General features: G+C 43.8%; 1 long non-coding RNA gene across 6 annotated transcripts in view; it reads right to left on the bottom strand.

Moving 5' to 3' along the window:
* The window catches only part of LOC137217935 (uncharacterized), a 1,539,267-nt gene that overhangs the window by 955,654 nt on the left and 564,696 nt on the right, over positions 1-18,917 (bottom strand). For 2 of the 6 annotated variants that reach the window (XR_010940333.1, XR_010940331.1), the window contains exon 1: positions 6,313-6,382. The exons of 3 other annotated variants lie outside the window; for them this stretch is intronic. This is a non-coding gene — a long non-coding RNA (uncharacterized lncRNA). Of the gene's footprint in view, positions 1-6,312; positions 6,389-18,917 lie in introns of those variants that run through there. One more of the 6 variants, XR_010940332.1, reaches the window with a different exon arrangement.

Raw genomic sequence — 18,917 nt, 5'->3', positions numbered from 1 at the left:
AATGCAATATCACTCAGCAATGAAATCTATGTCATCAGGCCAGTAGCAGCATAATGAGTGGATTCAGGTACGATGATTCTAAGTGAAATAAGTCACACAGAAAAAGAAACATCATAAGATATCACTAATACACGGAATGTAAACTTGGCTACACAGGAACTGAATTACAAAACACAATAGGGTCTCAAATGTAGAAAACCAACTTATGCTTGCTTAAGGGGAAAGGTGAGTTGGGGTGCTGCATAAAACCAGATATTGAAATTAGCACAGATACCTTTCCATAAGCCAAATATGTAATAGACAAGAGCTACTGCTTGCTCAACGAAGTGGACTCAACACCCCATATTAACCGCCTAAGAATATACCTGACTAGTAAGAATCTTAAAACCTATGGATTTATATGTCTCCGAAAGAGAATCAAGCGTGTGTACAGTGGCATAAACGCAGCAGTGATAGGATTGGTGAGGTTCGGTGAGCAAATGCAGATCCTTTGAAGTCATATTGCATGGTACCCATTCCATGGTTCTCAACTCTCCAGGTTTAAGGGATTCTTCCTTCAGCTAAAACATGCTTGTGGAACCCAGAGTATGATCCACCATGTGATCGGGAAACGTGTTCAAATGTGTCTCAGTTTTCGTCCCCTGGTACTCGGGTGCAACATTCCAGACGCTTTACTAACACTCTCCCCACTTGGAGAGTCAGCGCCTTTAACCTCCTGTTTGGCCCAGTTTGCAATTTCTGCGGAAAATGAACAGGAATAGGGAGAACCAATGAGAGACTAGCTGGAGGTGTCTGGACGGGTAAATTTAACTCTCATTCCCCACCAAGAAGAGGAATTAACCAAAGGCTCAGCGAGCCATGACGGAACCACACTAGGGCCTGAAGCAATCCTGCGGTGTTGCGGCCAGCTCACAAGAAAGCGAGTTGAAGAAAGGAGCTCAGGGGCCCTGTAATTCACACACCTGCAGAGTTATAAATGACAGCTATCATCCAAAAATATATTGAAGTAAGGCTGCCAAGAGGACTTGAAAGCGGGGCAGAATTGCAGGAAACCGATTTCAGGAGGTAGACTGGAATTGCATGTAAAGCATAGGAAAAGAGGCAGAACGTCCACAATGATGCACTTGGCCAAAAAGGGCGTATGCGTTTTTTCCTGAATATATTCAGGAAAAAACCCATACGACCTTTTTGACCAACCAAGCAAGCTTGCAAAGGAAATCTGCACTACAATGAAGTCTCACTGCCCCCCGGTCAAAAGGGCCATCTGAAAAAAGTGTAAAATCCAGAAAGGCAGGACAGGCCATGGAGAACTGGGAACCTTGTTATGCTGATGGGCGTGATGTAAATTGCCAACAGCCACTCTGGAGAAGTGTATGGTGTTTCCTGAAACATCTAAAAAACAAAGCAACAGAGCCTAGGGCACTTCCACTTATGGTCCTATAGCTTAGGGAAATTGAAATCAAAAAGACACAGCCACCCCAAAGTTTGGGCCGGCTCTGTTTACAAGAACCTTGTTTACGGTACAAGTTCAATATCACAGAAAGCGAAAAATGGATAAAGAAGTTGTGGTACTTACGTACAATGCAATATCACTCAGCAATGAAATCTATGTCATCAGGCCAGTAACAGCATAATGAGTGGATTCAGGTACGATAATTCTAAGTGAAATAAGTCACACAGAAAAAGAAACATCATAAGATATCACTAATACACGGAATGTAAGCTTGGCTACACAGGAACTGAATTAGAAAACAGAACACGGTCTCAAATGCAGAAAACCAACTAATGCTTGCTTAAGGGGAAAGGTGAGTTGGGGTGCTGCATAAAACCAGACATTGAAATTAACACAGATACCTTTCCATAAGACAAATATGTAATAGACAAGAGCTACTGCTTGCTCAACGAAGTGGACTCAACACCCCATATTAAACGCCTAAGAATATACTTGACTAGTAAGAATCTTAAAACCTATGGATTTATATGTCTCCGAAAGAGAATCAAGCATGTGTACAGCGGGATAAACGCAGCAGTGATAGGATTGGTGAGGTTCGGTGAGCAAATGCAGACCCTTTGAAGTCATATTGCATGGTACCCATTCCATGGTTCTCAACTCTCCAGGTTTAAGGGATTCTTCCTTCAGCTAAAACATGCATGTGGAACCCAGAGGATGATCCACCGTGTGATCGGGAAACGTGTTCAAATGTGTCTCAGTTTTCGTCCCCTGGTACTCGGGTGCAACATTCCAGACGCTTTACTAACACTCTCCCCACTTGGAGAGTCAGTGCCTTTAACCTCCTGTTTGGCCCAGTTTGCAATTTCTGCGGAAAATGAACAGGAATAGGGAGAACCAATGAGAGACTAGCTGGAGGAGTCTGGACGGGCAAATTTAACTCTCATTTCCCAACAGGAAGAGGAATTAACCAAAGGCTCAGCGAGCCATGCCGGAACCACTCTAGGGCCTGAAGCAATCCTGCGGTGTTGCGGCCAGCTCACAAGAAAGCGAGTTGAAGAAAGGAGCTCAGGGGCCCTGTAATTCACACACCTGCAGAGTTCTAAATGACAGCTATCGTCCAAAAATATATTGAAGTAAGGCTGCCAAGAGGACTTTAAAGCGGGGCAGAATTGCAGGAAACCGATTTCAGGAGGTAGACTGGAATTGCATGTAAAGCATAGGAAAAGAGGCAGAACGTCCACAATGATGCACTTGGCCAAAAAGGGCGTATGCGTTTTTTCCTGAATATATTCAGGAAAAAACGCATACGCCCTTTTTGGCCAACCAAGCAAGCTTGCAAAGGAAATCTGCACTACAATGAAGTCTCACTGCCCCCCGGTCAAAAGGGCCATCTGAAAAAAGTGTAAAATCCAGAAAGGCAGGACAGGCCATGGAGAACTGGGAGCCTTGTTATGCTGATGGGCGTGATGTAAATTGCCAACAGCCACTCTGGAGAAGTGTATGGTGTTTCCTGAAACATCTAAAAAACAAAGCAACAGAGCCTAGGGCACTTCCACTTATGGTCCTATAGCTTAGGGAAATTAAAATCAAAAAGACACAGCCACCCCAAAGTTTGGGACGGCTCTGTTTACAAGGACCTCATTTCCAGTACAAGTTCAATATCGCAGAAAGCGAAAAATGGATAAAGAAGTTGTGGTACTAACGTACAATGCAATATCACTCAGCAATGAAATCTATGTCATCAGGCCAGTAGCAGCATAATGAGTGGATTCAGGTACGATGATTCTAAGTGAAATAAGTCACACAGAAAAAGAAACATCATAAGATATCACTAATACACGGAATGTAAACTTGGCTACACAGGAACTGAATTACAAAACAGAATAGGGTCTCAAATGTAGAAAACCAACTTATGCTTGCTTAAGGGGAAAGGTGAGTTGGGGTGCTGCATAAAACCAGAGATTGAAATTAGCACAGATACCTTTCCATAAGCCAAATATGTAATAGACAAGAGCTACTGCTTGCTCAACGAAGTGGACTCAACACCCCATATTAAACGCCTAAGAATATACCTGACTAGTAAGAATCTTAAAACCTATGGATTTATATGTCTTCGAAAGAGAATCAAGCGTGTGTACAGCGGCATAAATGCAGCAGTGATAGGATTGGTGAGGTTCGGTGAGCAAATGCAGACCCTTTGAAGTCATATTGCATGGTACCCATTCCATGGTTCTCAACTCTCCAGGTTTAAGGGATTCTTCCTTCAGCTAAAACATGCATGTGGAACCCAGAGGATGATCCACCATGTGATCGGGAAACGTGTTCAAATGTGTCTCAGTTTTCGTCCCCTGGTACTCGGGTGCAACATTCCAGACGCTTTACTAACACTCTCCCCACTTGGAGAGTCAGCGCCTTTAACCTCCTGTTTGGCCCAGTTTGCAATTTCTGCGGAAAATGAACAGGAATAGGGAGAACCAATGAGAGACTAGCTGGAGGTGTCTGGACGGGTAAATTTAACTCTCATTCCCCACCAAGAAGAGGAATTAACCAAAGGCTCAGCGAGCCATGACGGAACCACACTAGGGCCTGAAGCAATCCTGCGGTGTTGCGGCCAGCTCACAAGAAAGCGAGTTGAAGAAAGGAGCTCAGGGGCCCTGTAATTCACACACCTGCAGAGTTATAAATGACAGCTATCATCCAAAAATATATTGAAGTAAGGCTGCCAAGAGGACTTGAAAGCGGGGCAGAATTGCAGGAAACCGATTTCAGGAGGTAGACTGGAATTGCATGTAAAGCATAGGAAAAGAGGCAGAACGTCCACAATGATGCACTTGGCCAAAAAGGGCGTATGCGTTTTTTCCTGAATATACTCAGGAAAAAACTCATATGCACTTTTTGGCCAACCAAGCAAGCTTGCAAAGGAAATCTGAACTACAATGAAGTCTCACTGCCCCCCGGTCAAAAGGGCCATCTGAAAAAAGTGTAAAATCCAGAAAGGCAGGACAGGCCATGGAGAACTGGGAGCCTAGTTAGACTGATGGGCGGGATGTAAATTGCCAACAGCCACTCTGGAGAAGTGTATGGTGTTTCCTGAAACATCTAAAAAACAAAGCAACAGAGCCTAGGGCACTTCCACTTATGGTCCTATAGATTAGGGAAATTAAAATCAAAAACACACAGCCACCCCAAAATTTGGGACGGCTCTGTTTACAAGAACCTCGTTTATGGTACAAGTTCAATATCGCAGAAAGCGAAAAATGGATAAAGAAGTTGTGGTACTTACGTACAATGCAATATCACTCAGCAATGAAATCTATGTCATCAGGCCCATAGCAGGATAATGAGTGGATTCAGGTACGATGATTCTAAGTGAAATAAGTCACACAGAAAAAGAAACATCATAAGATATCACTAATACACGGAATGTAAACTTGGCTACACAGGAACTGAATTACAAAACAGAATAGGGTCTCAAATGTAGAAAACCAACTTATGCTTGCTTAAGGGGAAAGGTGAGTTGGGGTGCTGCATAAAACCAGAGATTGAAATTAACACAGATACCTTTCCATAAGCCAAATATGTAATAGACATGAGCTACTGCTTGCTCAACGAAGTGGACTCAACACCCCATATTAAACGCCTAAGAATATACCTGACTAGTAAGAATCTTTAAACCTATGGATTTATATGTCTCCAAAAGAGAATCAAGCGTGTGTACAGCGGCATAAACGCAGCAGTGATAGGATTGGTGAGGTTCGGTGAGCAAATGCAGACCCTTTGAAGTCATATTGCATGGTACCCATTCCATGGTTCTCAACTCTCCAGGTTTAAGGGATTCTTCCTTCAGCTAAAACATGCATGTGGAACCCAGAGGATGATCCACCGTGTGATCGGGAAACGTGTTCATATGTGTCTCAGTTTTCGTCCCCTGGTACTCGGGTGCAACATTCCAGACGCTTTACTAACACTCTCCCCACTTGGAGAGTCAGTGCCTTTAACCTCCTGTTTGGCCCAGTTTGCAATTTCTGCGGAAAATGAACAGGAATAGGGAGAACCAATGAGAGACTAGCTGGAGGAGTCTGGACGGGCAAATTTAACTCTCATTTCCCAACAGGAAGAGGAATTAACCAAAGGCTCAGCGAGCCATGCCGGAACCACTCTAGGGCCTGAAGCAATCCTGCGGTGTTGCGGCCAGCTCACAAGAAAGCGAGTTGAAGAAAGGAGCTCAGGGGCCCTGTAATTCACACACCTGCAGAGTTCTAAATGACAGCTATCGTCCAAAAATATATTGAAGTAAGGCTGCCAAGAGGACTTGAAAGCGGGGCAGAATTGCAGGAAACCGATTTCAGGAGGTAGACTGGAATTGCATGTAAAGCATAGGAAAAGAGGCAGAACGTCCACAATGATGCACTTGGCCAAAAAGGGCGTATGCGTTTTTTCCTGAATATATTCAGGAAAAAACGCATACGCCCTTTTTGGCCAACCAAGCAAGCTTGAAAAGGAAATCTGCACTACAATGAAGTCTCACTGCCCACCAGTCAAAAGGGCCATCTGAAAAAAGTGTAAAATCCAGAAAGGCAGGACAGGCCATGGAGAACTGGGAGCCTTGTTATGCTGATGGGCGGGATGTAAATTGCCAACAGCCACTCTGGAGAAGTGTATGGTGTTTCCTGAAACATCTAAAAAACAAAGCAACAGAGCCTAGGGCACTTCCACTTATGGTCCTATAGCTTAGGGAAATTAAAATCAAAAAGACACAGCCACCCCAAAGTTTGGGACGGCTCTGTTTACAAGAACCTCGGTTACGGTACAAGTTCAATATCACAGAAAGCGAAAAATGGATAAAGAAGTTGTGGTACTAACGTACAATGCAATATCACTCAGCAATGAAATCTATGTCATCAGGCCCATAGCAGCATAATGAGTGGATTCAGGTACGATGATTCTAAGTGAAATAAGTCACACAGAAAAAGAAACATCATAAGATATCACTAATACACGGAATGTAAACTTGGCTACACAGGAACTGAATTACAAAACAGAATAGGGTCTCAAATGTAGAAAACCAACTTATGCTTGCTTAAGGGGAAAGGTGAGTTGGGGTGCTGCATAAAACCAGAGATTGAAATTAGCACAGATACCTTTCCATAAGCCAAATATGTAATAGCCAAGAGCTACTGCTTGCTCAACGAAGTGAACTCAACACCCCATATTAAACGCCTAAGAATATACTTGACTAGTAAGAATCTTAAAACCTATGGATTTATATGTCTCCGAAAGAGAATCAAGCATGTGTACAGCGGCATAAACGCAGCAGTGATAGGATTGGTGAGGTTCGGTGAGCAAATGCAGACCCTTTGAAGTCATATTGCATGGGACCCATTCCATGGGTCTCAACTCTCCACGTTTAAGGGATTCTTCCTTCAGCTAAAACATGCATGTGGAACCCAGAGGATGATCCACCGTGTGATCGGGAAACGTGTTCAAATGTGTCTCAGTTTTCGTCCCCTGGTACTCGGGTGCAACATTCCAGACGCTTTACTAACACTCTCCCCACTTGGAGAGTCAGTGCCTTTAACCTCCTGTTTGGCCCAGTTTGCAATTTCTGCGGAAAATGAACAGGAATAGGGAGAACCAATGAGAGACTAGCTGGAGGAGTCTGGACGGGCAAACTTAACTCTCATTTCCCACCAGGAAGAGGAATTAACCAAAGGCTCAGCGAGCCATGCCGGAACCACACTAGGGCCTGAAGCAATCCTGCGGTGTTGCGGCCAGCTCACAAGAAAGCGAGTTGAAGAAAGGAGCTCAGGGGCCCTGTAATTCACACACCTGCAGAGTTCTAAATGACAGCTATCGTCCAAAAATATATTGAAGTAAGGCTGCCAAGAGGACTTGAAAGCAGGGCAGAATTGCAGGAAACCGATTTCAGGAGGTAGACTGGAATTGCATGTAAAGCATAGGAAAAGAGGCAGAACGTCCACAATGATGCACTTGGCCAAAAAGGGCGTATGCGTTTTTTCCTGAATATATTCAGGAAAAAACGCATACGCCCTTTTTGGCCAACCAAGCAAGCTTGCAAAGGAAATCTGCACTACAATGAAGTCTCACTGCCCCCCGGTCAAAAGGGCCATCTGAAAAAAGTGTAAAATCCAGAAAGGCAGGACAGGCCATGGAGAACTGGGAGCCTTGTTATGCTGATGGGCGTGATGTAAATTGCCAACAGCCACTCTGGAGAAGTGTATGGTGTTTCCTGAAACATCTAAAAAACAAAGCAACAGAGCCTAGGGCACTTCCACTTATGGTCCTATAGCTTAGGGAAATTAAAATCAAAAAGACACAGCCACCCCAAAGTTTGGGACGGCTCTGTTTTCAAGAACCTCGTTTATGGTACAAGTTCAATATCGCAGAAAGCAAAAAATGGATAAAGAAGTTGTGGTACTTACGTACAATGTAATATCACTCAGCAATGAAATCTATGTCATCAGGCCAGTAGCAGCATAATGAGTGGATTCAGGTACGATGATTCTAAGTGAAATAAGTCACACAGAAAAAGAAACATCATAAGATATCACTAATACACGGAATGTAAACTTGGCTACACAGGAACTGAATTACAAAACAGAATAGGGTCTCAAATGTAGAAAACCAACTTATGCTTGCTTAAGGGGAAAGGTGAGTTGGGGTGCTGCATAAAACCAGAGATTGAAATTAACACAGATACCTTTCCATAAGCCAAATATGTAATAGACATGAGCTACTCCTTGCTCAACGAAGTGGACTCAACACCCCATATTAAACGCCTAAGAATATACCTGACTAGTAAGAATCTTAAAACCTATGGATTTATATGTCTCCAAAAGAGAATCCAGCGTGTGTACAGTGACATAAAAGCAGCAGTGATAGGATTGGTGAGGTTCGGTGAGCAAATGCAGACCCTTTGAAGTCATATTGCATGGTACCCATTCCATGGTTCTCAACTCTCCAGGTTTAAGGGATTCTTCCTTCAGTTAAAACATGCATGTGGAACCCAGAGTATGATCCACCATGTGATTGGGAAACGTGTTCAAATGTGTCTCAGTTTTCGTCCCCTGGTACTTGGGTGCAACATTCCAGACGCTTTACTAACACTCTCCCCACTTGGAGAGTCAGTGCCTTTAACCTCCTGTTTGGCCCAGTTTGCAATTTCTGCAGAAAATGAACAGGAATAGGGAGAACCAATGAGAGACTAGCTGGAGGTGTCTGGACGGGCAAATTTAACTCTCATTTCCCACCAAGAAGAGGAATTAACCAAAGGCTCAGCGTGCCATGCAGGAACCACACTAGGGCCTGAAGCAATCCTGCGGTGTTGCGGCCAGCTCACAAGAAAACGAGTTGAAGAAAGGAGCTCAGGGGCACTGTAATTCACAAACCTGCAGAGTTATAAATGACAGCTATCGTCCAAAAATATATTGAAGTAAGGCAGCCAAGAGGACTTGAAAGTTGGGCAGAATTGCAGGAAACCGATTTCAGGAGGTAGACAGGAATTTCATGTAAAGCATAGGAAAAGAGGCAGAACGTCCACAATGATGCACTTGGCCAAAAAGGGCGTATGCGTTTTTTCCTGAATATATTCAGGAAAAAACCCATACGACCTTTTTGACCAACCAAGCAAGCTTGCAAAGGAAATCTGCACTACAATGAAGTCTCACTGCCCCCCGGTCAAAAGGGCCATCTGAAAAAAGTGTAAAATCCAGAAAGGCAGGACAGGCCATGGAGAACTGGGAACCTTGTTATGCTGATGGGCGTGATGTAAATTGCCAACAGCCACTCTGGAGAAGTGTATGGTGTTTCCTGAAACATCTAAAAACAAAGCAACAGAGCCTAGGGCACTTCCACTTATGGTCCTATAGCTTAGGGAAATTGAAATCAAAAAGACACAGCCACCCCAAAGTTTGGGCCGGCTCTGTTTACAAGAACCTTGTTTACGGTACAAGTTCAATATCACAGAAAGCGAAAAATGGATAAAGAAGTTGTGGTACTTACGTACAATGCAATATCACTCAGCAATGAAATCTATGTCATCAGGCCAGTAACAGCATAATGAGTGGATTCAGGTACGATAATTCTAAGTTAAATAAGTCACACAGAAAAAGAAACATCATAAGTTATCACTAATACATGGAATATAAACTTGGTTACACAGGAACTGAATTACAAAACAGAATAGGGTCTCAAATGTAGAAAACCAACTTATGCTTGCTTAAGGGGAAAGGTGAGTTGGGGTGCTGCATAAAACCAGAGATTGAAATTAGCAGAGATACCTTTCCATAAGCCAAATATGTAATAGACAAGAGCTACTGCTTGCTCAACGAAGTGGACTCAACACCCCATATTAAACGCCTAAGAATATACCTGACTAGTAAGAATCTTTAAACCTATGGATTTATATGTCTCCAAAAGAGAATCAAGCGTGTGTACAGCGGCATAAACGCAGCAGTGATAGGATTGGTGAGGTTCGGTGAGCAAATGCAGACCCTTTGAAGTCATATTGCATGGTACCCATTCCATGGTTCTCAACTCTCCAGGTTTAAGGGATTCTTCCTTCAGCTAAAACATGCATGTGGAACCCAGAGTATGATCCACCGTGTGATCGGGAAACGTGTTCAAATGTGTCTCAGTTTTCGTCCCCTGGTACTCGGGTGCAACATTCCAGACGCTTTACTAACACTCTCCCCACTTGGAGAGTCAGTGCCTTTAACCTCCTGTTTGGCCCAGTTTGCAATTTCTGCGGAAAATGAACAGGAATAGGGAGAACCAATGAGAGACTAGCTGGAGGAGTCTGGACGGGCAAATTTAACTCTCATTTCCCAACAGGAAGAGGAATTAACCAAAGGCTCAGCGAGCCATGCCGGAACCACTCTAGGGCCTGAAGCAATCCTGCGGTGTTGCGGCCAGCTCACAAGAAAGCGAGTTGAAGAAAGGAGCTCAGGGGCCCTGTAATTCACACACCTGCAGAGTTCTAAATGACAGCTATCGTCCAAAAATATATTGAAGTAAGGCTGCCAAGAGGACTTGAAAGCGGGGCAGAATTGCAGGAAACCGATTTCAGGAGGTAGACTGGAATTGCATGTAAAGCATAGGAAAAGAGGCAGAACGTCCACAATGATGCACTTGGCCAAAAAGGGCGTATGCGTTTTTTCCTGAATATATTCAGGAAAAACCGCATACGCCCTTTTTGGCCAACCAACCAAGCTTGAAAAGGAAATCTGCACTACAATGAAGTCTCACTGCCCCCTGGTCAAAAGGGCCATCTGAAAAAAGTGTAAAATCCAGAAAGGCAGGACAGGCCATGGAGAACTGGGAGCCTTGTTATGCTGATGGGCGGGATGTAAATTGCCAACAGCCACTCTGGAGAAGTGTATGGTGTTTCCTGAAACATCTAAAAAACAAAGCAACAGAGCCTAGGGCACTTCCACTTATGGTCCTATAGCTTAGGGAAATTAAAATCAAAAAGACACAGCCACCCCAAAGTTTGGGACGGCTCTGTTTACAAGAACCTCGTTTCCGGTACAAGTTCAATATCACAGAAAGCGAAAAATGGATAAAGAAGTTGTGGTACTAACGTACAATGCAATATCACTCAGCAATGAAATCTATGTCATCAGGCCCATAGCAGCATAATGAGTGGATTCAGGTACGATGATTCTAAGTGAAATAAGTCACACAGAAAAAGAAACATCATAAGATATCACTAATACACGGAATGTAAACTTGGCTACACAGGAACTGAATTACAAAACAGAATAGGGTCTCAAATGTAGAAAACCAACTTATGCTTGCTTAAGGGGAAAGGTGTGTTGGGGTGCTGCATAAAACCAGAGATTGAAATTAGCACAGATACCTTTCCATAAGCCAAATATGTAATAGCCAAGAGCTACTGCTTGCTCAACGCAGTGGACTCAACACCCCATATTAAACGCCTAAGAATGTACTTGACTAGTAAGAATCTTAAAACCTATGGATTTATATGTCTTTGAAAGAGAATCAAGCATGTGTACAGCGGCATAAACGCAGCAGTGATAGGATTGGTGAGGTTCGGTGAGCAAATGCAGACCCTTTGAAGTCATATTGCATGGGACCCATTCCATGGGTCTCAACTCTCCACGTTTAAGGGATTCTTCCTTCAGCTAAAACATGCATGTGGAACCCAGAGGATGATCCACCGTGTGATCGGGAAACGTGTTCAAATGTGTCTCAGTTTTCGTCCCCTGGTACTCGGGTGCAACATTCCAGACGCTTTACTAACACTCTCCCCACTTGGAGAGTCAGTGCCTTTAACCTCCTGTTTGGCCCAGTTTGCAATTTCTGCGGAAAATGAACAGGAATAGGGAGAACCAATGAGAGACTAGCTGGAGGAGTCTGGACGGGCAAACTTAACTCTCATTTCCCACCAGGAAGAGGAATTAACCAAAGGCTCAGCGAGCCATGCCGGAAACACACTAGGGCCTGAAGCAATCCTGCGGTGTTGCGGCCAGCTCACAAGAAAGCGAGTTGAAGAAAGGAGCTCAGGGGCCCTGTAATTCACACACCTGCAGAGTTATAAATGACAGCTATCGTCCAAAAATATATTGAAGTAAGGCTGCCAAGAGGACTTGAAAGCAGGGCAGAATTGCAGGAAACCGATTTCAGGAGGTAGACTGGAATTGCATGTAAAGCATAGGAAAAGAGGCAGAACGTCCACAATGATGCACTTGGCCAAAAAGGGCGTATGCGTTTTTTCCTGAATATATTCAGGAAAAAACGCATACACCCTTTTTTGCCAACCAAGCAAGCTTGCAAAGGAAATCTGCACTACAATGAAGTCTCACTGCCCCCCGGTCAAAAGGGCCATCTGAAAAAAGTGTAAAATCCAGAAAGGCAGGACAGGCCATGGAGAACTGGGAGCCTTGTTATGCTGATGGGCGGGATGTAAATTGCCAACAGCCACTCTGGAGAAGTGTATGGTGTTTCCTGAAACATCTAAAAAACAAAGCAACAGAGCCTAGGGCACTTCCACTTATGGTCCTATAGCTTAGGGAAATTAAAATCAAAAAGACACAGCCACCCCAAAGTTTGGGACGGCTCTGTTTACAAGGACCTCATTTCCGGTACAAGTTCAATATCGCAGAAAGCGAAAAATGGATAAAGAAGTTGTGGTACTAACGTACAATGCAATATCACTGAGCAATGAAATCTCTGTCATCAGGCCCATAGCAGCATAATGAGTGGATTCAGGTACGATGATTCTAAGTGAAATAAGTCACACAGAAAAAGAAACATCATAAGATATCACTAATACACGGAATGTAAACTTGGCTACACAGGAACTGAATTACAAAACAGAATAGGGTCTCAAATGTAGAAAACCAACTTATGCTTGCTTAAGGGGAAAGGTGAGTTGGGGTGCTGCATAAAACCAGAGATTGAAATTAGCACAGATACCCTTCCATAAGCCAAATATGTAATAGCCAAGAGCTACTGCTTGCTCAACGAAGTGGACACAACACCCCATATTAAACGCCTAAGAATATACTTGACTAGTAAGAAACTTAAAACCTATGGATTTATATGTCTCCGAAAGAGAATCAAGCATGTGTACAGCGGCATAAACGCAGCAGTGATAGGATTGGTGAGGTTCAGTGAGCAAATGCAGACCCTTTGAAGTCATATTGCATGGTACCCATTCCATGGTTCTCAACTCTCCAGGTTTAAGGGATTCTTCCTTCAGCTAAAACATGCATGTGGAACCCAGAGGATGATCTACCATGTGATCGGGAAACGTGTTCAAATGTGTCTCAGTTTTCGTCCCCTGGTACTCGGGTGCAACATTCCAGACGCTTTACTAACACTCTCCCCACTTGGAGAGTCAGTGCCTTTAACCTCCTGTTTGGCCCAGTTTGCAATTTCTGCGGAAAATGAACAGGAATAGGGAGAACCAATGAGAGACTAGCTGGAGGTGTCTGGACGCGCAAATTTAACTCTCATTTCCCACCAAGAAGAGGAATTAACCAAAGGCTCAGCGAGCCATGCCGGAACCACACTAGAGCCTGAAGCAATCCTGCGGTTTTGCGGCCAGCTCACAAGAAAGCGAGTTGAAGAAAGGAGCTCAGGGGCCCTGTAATTCACACACCTGCAGAGTTCTAAATGACAGCTATCGTCCAAAAATATATTGAAGTAAGGCTGCCAAGAGGACTTGAAAGCGTGGCCGAATTGCAGGAAACCGATTTCAGGAGGTAGACTGGAATTGCATGTAAAGCATAGGAAAAGAGGCAGAACGTCCACAATGATGCACTTGGCCAAAAAGGGCGTATGCGTTTATTGCTGAATATATTCAGGAAAAAACGCATACGCCCTTTTTGGCCAACCAAGCAAGCTTGCAAAGGAAATCTGCACTACAATGAAGTCTCACTGCCCCCCGGTCAAAAGGGCCATCTGAAAAAAGTGTAAAATCCAGAAAGGCAGGACAGGCCATGGAGAACTGGGAGACTTGTTATGCTGATGGGCATGATGTAAATTGCCAACAGCCACTCTGGAGAAGTGTATGGTGTTTCCTGAAACATCTAAAAAACAAAGCAACAGAGCCTAGGGCACTTCCACTTATGGTCCTATAGATTAGGGAAATTAAAATCAAAAAGACACAGCCACCAGTAAGTTTGGGACGGCTCTGTTTACAAGAACCTCGTTTACGGTACAAGTTCAATATCGCAGAAAGCGAAAAATGGATAAAGAAGTTGTGGTACTTACGTACAATGCAATATCACTCAGCAATGAAATCTATGTCATCAGGCCAGTAGCAGCATAATGAGTGGATTCAGGTACGATGATTCTAAGTGAAATAAGTCACACAGAAAAAGAAACATCATAAGATATCACTAATACACGGAATGTAAACTTGGCTACACAGGAACTGAATTACAAAACAGAATAGGGTCTCAAATGTAGAAAACCAACTTATGCTTGCTTAAGGGGAAAGGTGAGTTGGGGTGCTGCATAAAACCAGAGATTGAAATTACCACAGATACCTTTCCATAAGCCAAATATGTAATAGACAAGAGCTACTGCTTGCTCAATGAAGTGGACTCAACACCCCATATTAAACCCCTAAGAATATACCTGACTAGTAAGAATCTTAAAACCTATGGATTTATATGTCTTCGAAAGAGAATCAAGCGTGTGTACAGTGGCATAAACGCAGCAGTGATAGGATTGGTGAGGTTCGGTGAGCAAATGCAGACCCTTTGAAGTCATATTGCATGGTACCCATTCCATGGTTCTCAACTCTCCAGGTTTAAGGGATTCTTCCTTCAGCTAAAACATGCATGTGGAACCCAGAGGATGATCCACCGTGTGATCAGGAAACGTGTTCAAATGTGTCTCAGTTTTCGTCCCCTGGTACTCGGGTGCAACATTCCAGACGCTTTACTAACACTCTCCCCACTTGGAGAGTCAGTGCCTTTAACCTCCTGTTTGGCCCAGTTTGCAATTTCTGCGGAAAATGAACAGGAATAGGGAGAACTAATGAGAGACTAGATGGAGGAGTCTGGACGGGCAAATTTAACTCTCATTTCCCAACAGGAAGAGGAATTAACCAAAGGCTCAGCGAGCCATGCCGGAATCACACTAGGGCCTGAAGCAATCCTGCGGTGTTGCGGCCAGCTCACAAGAAAGCGAGTTGAAGAAAGGAGCTCAAGGGCCCTGTAATTCAAACACCTGCAGAGTTCTAAATGACAGCTATCGTCCAAAAATATATTGAAGTAAGGCTGCCAAGAGGACTTGAAAGCGGGGCAGAATTGCAGGAAACCGATTTCAGGAGGTAGACTGGAATTGCATGTAAAGCATAGGAAAAGAGGCAGAACGTCCACAATGATGCACCTGGCCAAAAAGGGCGTATGCGTTTTTTCCTGAATATATTCAGGAAAAAACGCATACGCACTTTTTGGCCAACCAAGCAAGCTTGCAAAGGAAATCTGCACTACAATGAAGTCTCACTGCCCCCCGGTCAAAAGGGCCATCTGAAAAAAGTGTAAAATCCAGAAAGGCAGGACAGGCCATGGAGAACTGGGAGCCTTGTTATGCTGATGGGCATGATGTAAATTGCCAACAGCCACTCTGGAGAAGTGTATGGTGTTTCCTGAAACATCTAAAAAACAAAGCAACAGAGCCTAGGGCACTTCCACTTATGGTCCTATAGATTAGGGAAATTAAAATCAAAAAGACACAGCCACCAGTAAGTTTGGGACGTCTCTGTTTACAAGAACCTCGTTTACGGTACAAGTTCAATATCGCAGAAAGCGAAAAATGGATAAAGAAGTTGTGGTACTTACGTACAATGCAATATCACTCAGCAATGAAATCTATGTCATCAGGTCAGTAGCAGCATAATGAGTGGATTCAGGTACGATGATTCTAAGTGAAATAAGTCACACAGAAAAAGAAACATCATAAGATATCACTAATACACGGAATGTAAACTTGGCTACACAGGAACTGAATTACAAAACAGAATAGGGTCTCAAATGTAGAAAACCAACTTATGCTTGCTTAAGGGGAAAGGTGAGTTGGGGTGCTGCATAAAACCAGAGATTGAAATTAGCACAGATAACTTTCCATAAGCCAAATATGTAATAGACAAGAGCTACTGCTTCCTCAACGAAGTGGACTCAACACCCCATATTAACTGCCTAAGAATATACCTGACTAGTAAGAATCTTAAAACCTATGGATTTATATGTCTCCGAAAGAGAATCAAGCGTGTGTACAGCGGCATAAACGCAGCAGTGATAGGATTGGTGAGGTTCGGTGAGCAAATGCAGACCCTTTGAAGTCATATTGCATGGTACCCATTCCATGGTTCTCAACTCTCCAGGTTTAAGGGATTCTTCCTTCAGCTAAAACATGCATGTGGAACCCAGAGTATGATCCACCGTGTGATCGGGAAACGTGTTCAAATATGTCTCAGTTTTCGTCCCCTGGTACTCGGGTGCAACATTCCAGACGCTTTACTAACACTCTCCCCACTTGAGAGTCAGTGCCTTTAACCTCCTGTTTGGCCCAGTTTGCAATTTCTGCGGAAAATGAACAGGAATAGTGAGAACCAATGAGAGACTAGCTGGAGGAGTCTAGACGGGCAAATTTAACTCTCATTTCCCACCAGGAAGAGGAATTAACCAAAGACTCAGCGAGCCATGCAGGAACCACACTAGGGCCTGAAGCAATCCTGCGGTGTTGCGGCCAGCTCACAAGAAAGCGAGTTGAAGAAAGGAGCTCAAGGGCCCTGTAATTCACACACCTGCAGAGTTCTAAATGACAGCTATCGTCCAAAAATATATTGAAGTAAGGCTGCCAAGAGGACTTGAAAACGGGGCAGAATTGCAGGAAACCGATTTCAGGAGGTAGACTGGAATTGCATGTAAAGCATAGGAAAAGAGGCAGAACGTCCACAATGATGCACCTGGCCAAAAAGGGCGTATGCGTTTTTTCCTGAATATATTCAGGAAAAAACGCATACGCACTTTTTGGCCAACCAAGCAAGCTTGCAAAGGAAATCTGCACTACAATGAAGTCTCACTGCCCCCCGGTCAAAAGGGCCATCTGAAAAAAGTGTAAAATCCAGAAAGGCAGGACAGGCCATGGAGAACTGGGAGCCTTGTTATGCTGATGGGCATGATGTAAATTGCCAACAGCCACTCTGGAGAAGTGTATGGTGTTTCCTGAAACATCTAAAAAACAAAGCAACAGAGCCTAGGGCACTTCCACTTATGGTCCTATAGATTAGGGAAATTAAAATCAAAAAGACACAGCCACCAGTAAGTTTGGGACGTCTCTGTTTACAAGAACCTCGTTTACGGTACAAGTTCAATATCGCAGAAAGCGAAAAATGGATAAAGAAGTTGTGGTACTTACGTACAATGCAATATCACTCAGCAATGAAATCTATGTCATCAGGTCAGTAGCAGCATAATGAGTGGATTCAGGTACGATGATTCTAAGTGAAATAAGTCACACAGAAAAAGAAACATCATAAGATATCACTAATACACGGAATGTAAACTTGGCTACACAGGAACTGAATTACAAAACAGAATAGGGTCTCAAATGTAGAAAACCAACTTATGCTTGCTTAAGGGGAAAGGTGAGTTGGGGTGCTGCATAAAACCAGAGATTGAAATTAGCACAGATAACTTTCCATAAGCCAAATATGTAATAGACAAGAGCTACTGCTTCCTCAACGAAGTGGACTCAACACCCCATATTAACTGCCTAAGAATATACCTGACTAGTAAGAATCTTAAAACCTATGGATTTATATGTCTCCGAAAGAGAATCAAGCGTGTGTACAGCGGCATAAACGCAGCAGTGATAGGATTGGTGAGGTTCGGTGAGCAAATGCAGACCCTTTGAAGTCATATTGCATGGTACCCATTCCATGGTTCTCAACTCTCCAGGTTTAAGGGATTCTTCCTTCAGCTAAAACATGCATGTGGAACCCAGAGTATGATCCACCGTGTGATCGGGAAACGTGTTCAAATGTGTCTCAGTTTTCGTCCCCTGGTACTCGGGTGCAACATTCCAGATGCTTTACTAACACTCTCCCCATTTGAGAGTCAGTGCCTTTAACCTCCTGTTTGGCCCAGTTTGCAATTTCTGCGGAAAATGAACAGGAATAGTGAGAACCAATGAGAGACTAGCTGGAGGAGTCTAGACGGGCAAATTTAACTCTCATTTCCCACCAGGAAGAGGAATTAATCAAAGACTCAGCGAGCCATGCAGGAACCACACTAGGGCCTGAAGCAATCCTGCGGTGTTGCGGCCAGCTCACAAGAAAGCGAGTTGAAGAAAGGAGCTCAGGGGCACTGTAATTCACACACCTGCAGAGTTCTAAATGACAGCTATCGTCCAAAAATATATTGAAGTTAGGCTGCCAGGAGGACTTGAAAGTGGGGCAGAATTGCAGGAAACCGATTTCAGGAGGTAGACAGGAATTGCATGTAAAGCATAGGAAAAGAGGCAGAACGTCCACAATGATGCACTTGGCCAAAAAGGGCATATGCGTTTTTTCCTGAATATATTCAGGAAAAAACGCATACGCCCTTTTTGGCCAACCAAGCAAGCTTGCAAAGGAAATCTGCACTACAATGAAGTCTCACTGCCCCCCGGTCAAAAGGGCCATCTGAAAAAAGTGTAAAATCCAGAAAGACAGGACAGGCCATGGAGAACTGGGAGCCTTGTTATGCTGATGGGCGTGATGTAAATTGCCAACAGCCACTCTGGAGAAGTGTATGGTGTTTCCTGAAACATCTAAAAAACAAAGCAACAGAGCCTAGGGCACTTCCACTTATGGTCCTATAGCTTAGGGAAATTAAAATCAAAAAGACACAGCCACCCCAAAGTTTGGGACGGCTCTGTTTACAAGAACCTCGTTTCCGGTACAAGTTCAATATCGCAG

This window comes from Pseudorca crassidens, assembly GCF_039906515.1.
Source record: "Pseudorca crassidens isolate mPseCra1 chromosome 1 unlocalized genomic scaffold, mPseCra1.hap1 SUPER_1_unloc_3, whole genome shotgun sequence".
NCBI lineage: Eukaryota > Metazoa > Chordata > Mammalia > Artiodactyla > Delphinidae > Pseudorca > Pseudorca crassidens.
Note: the sequence above shows the minus strand (reverse complement) of the source record. Positions and strands in the feature narration are given on the sequence as shown.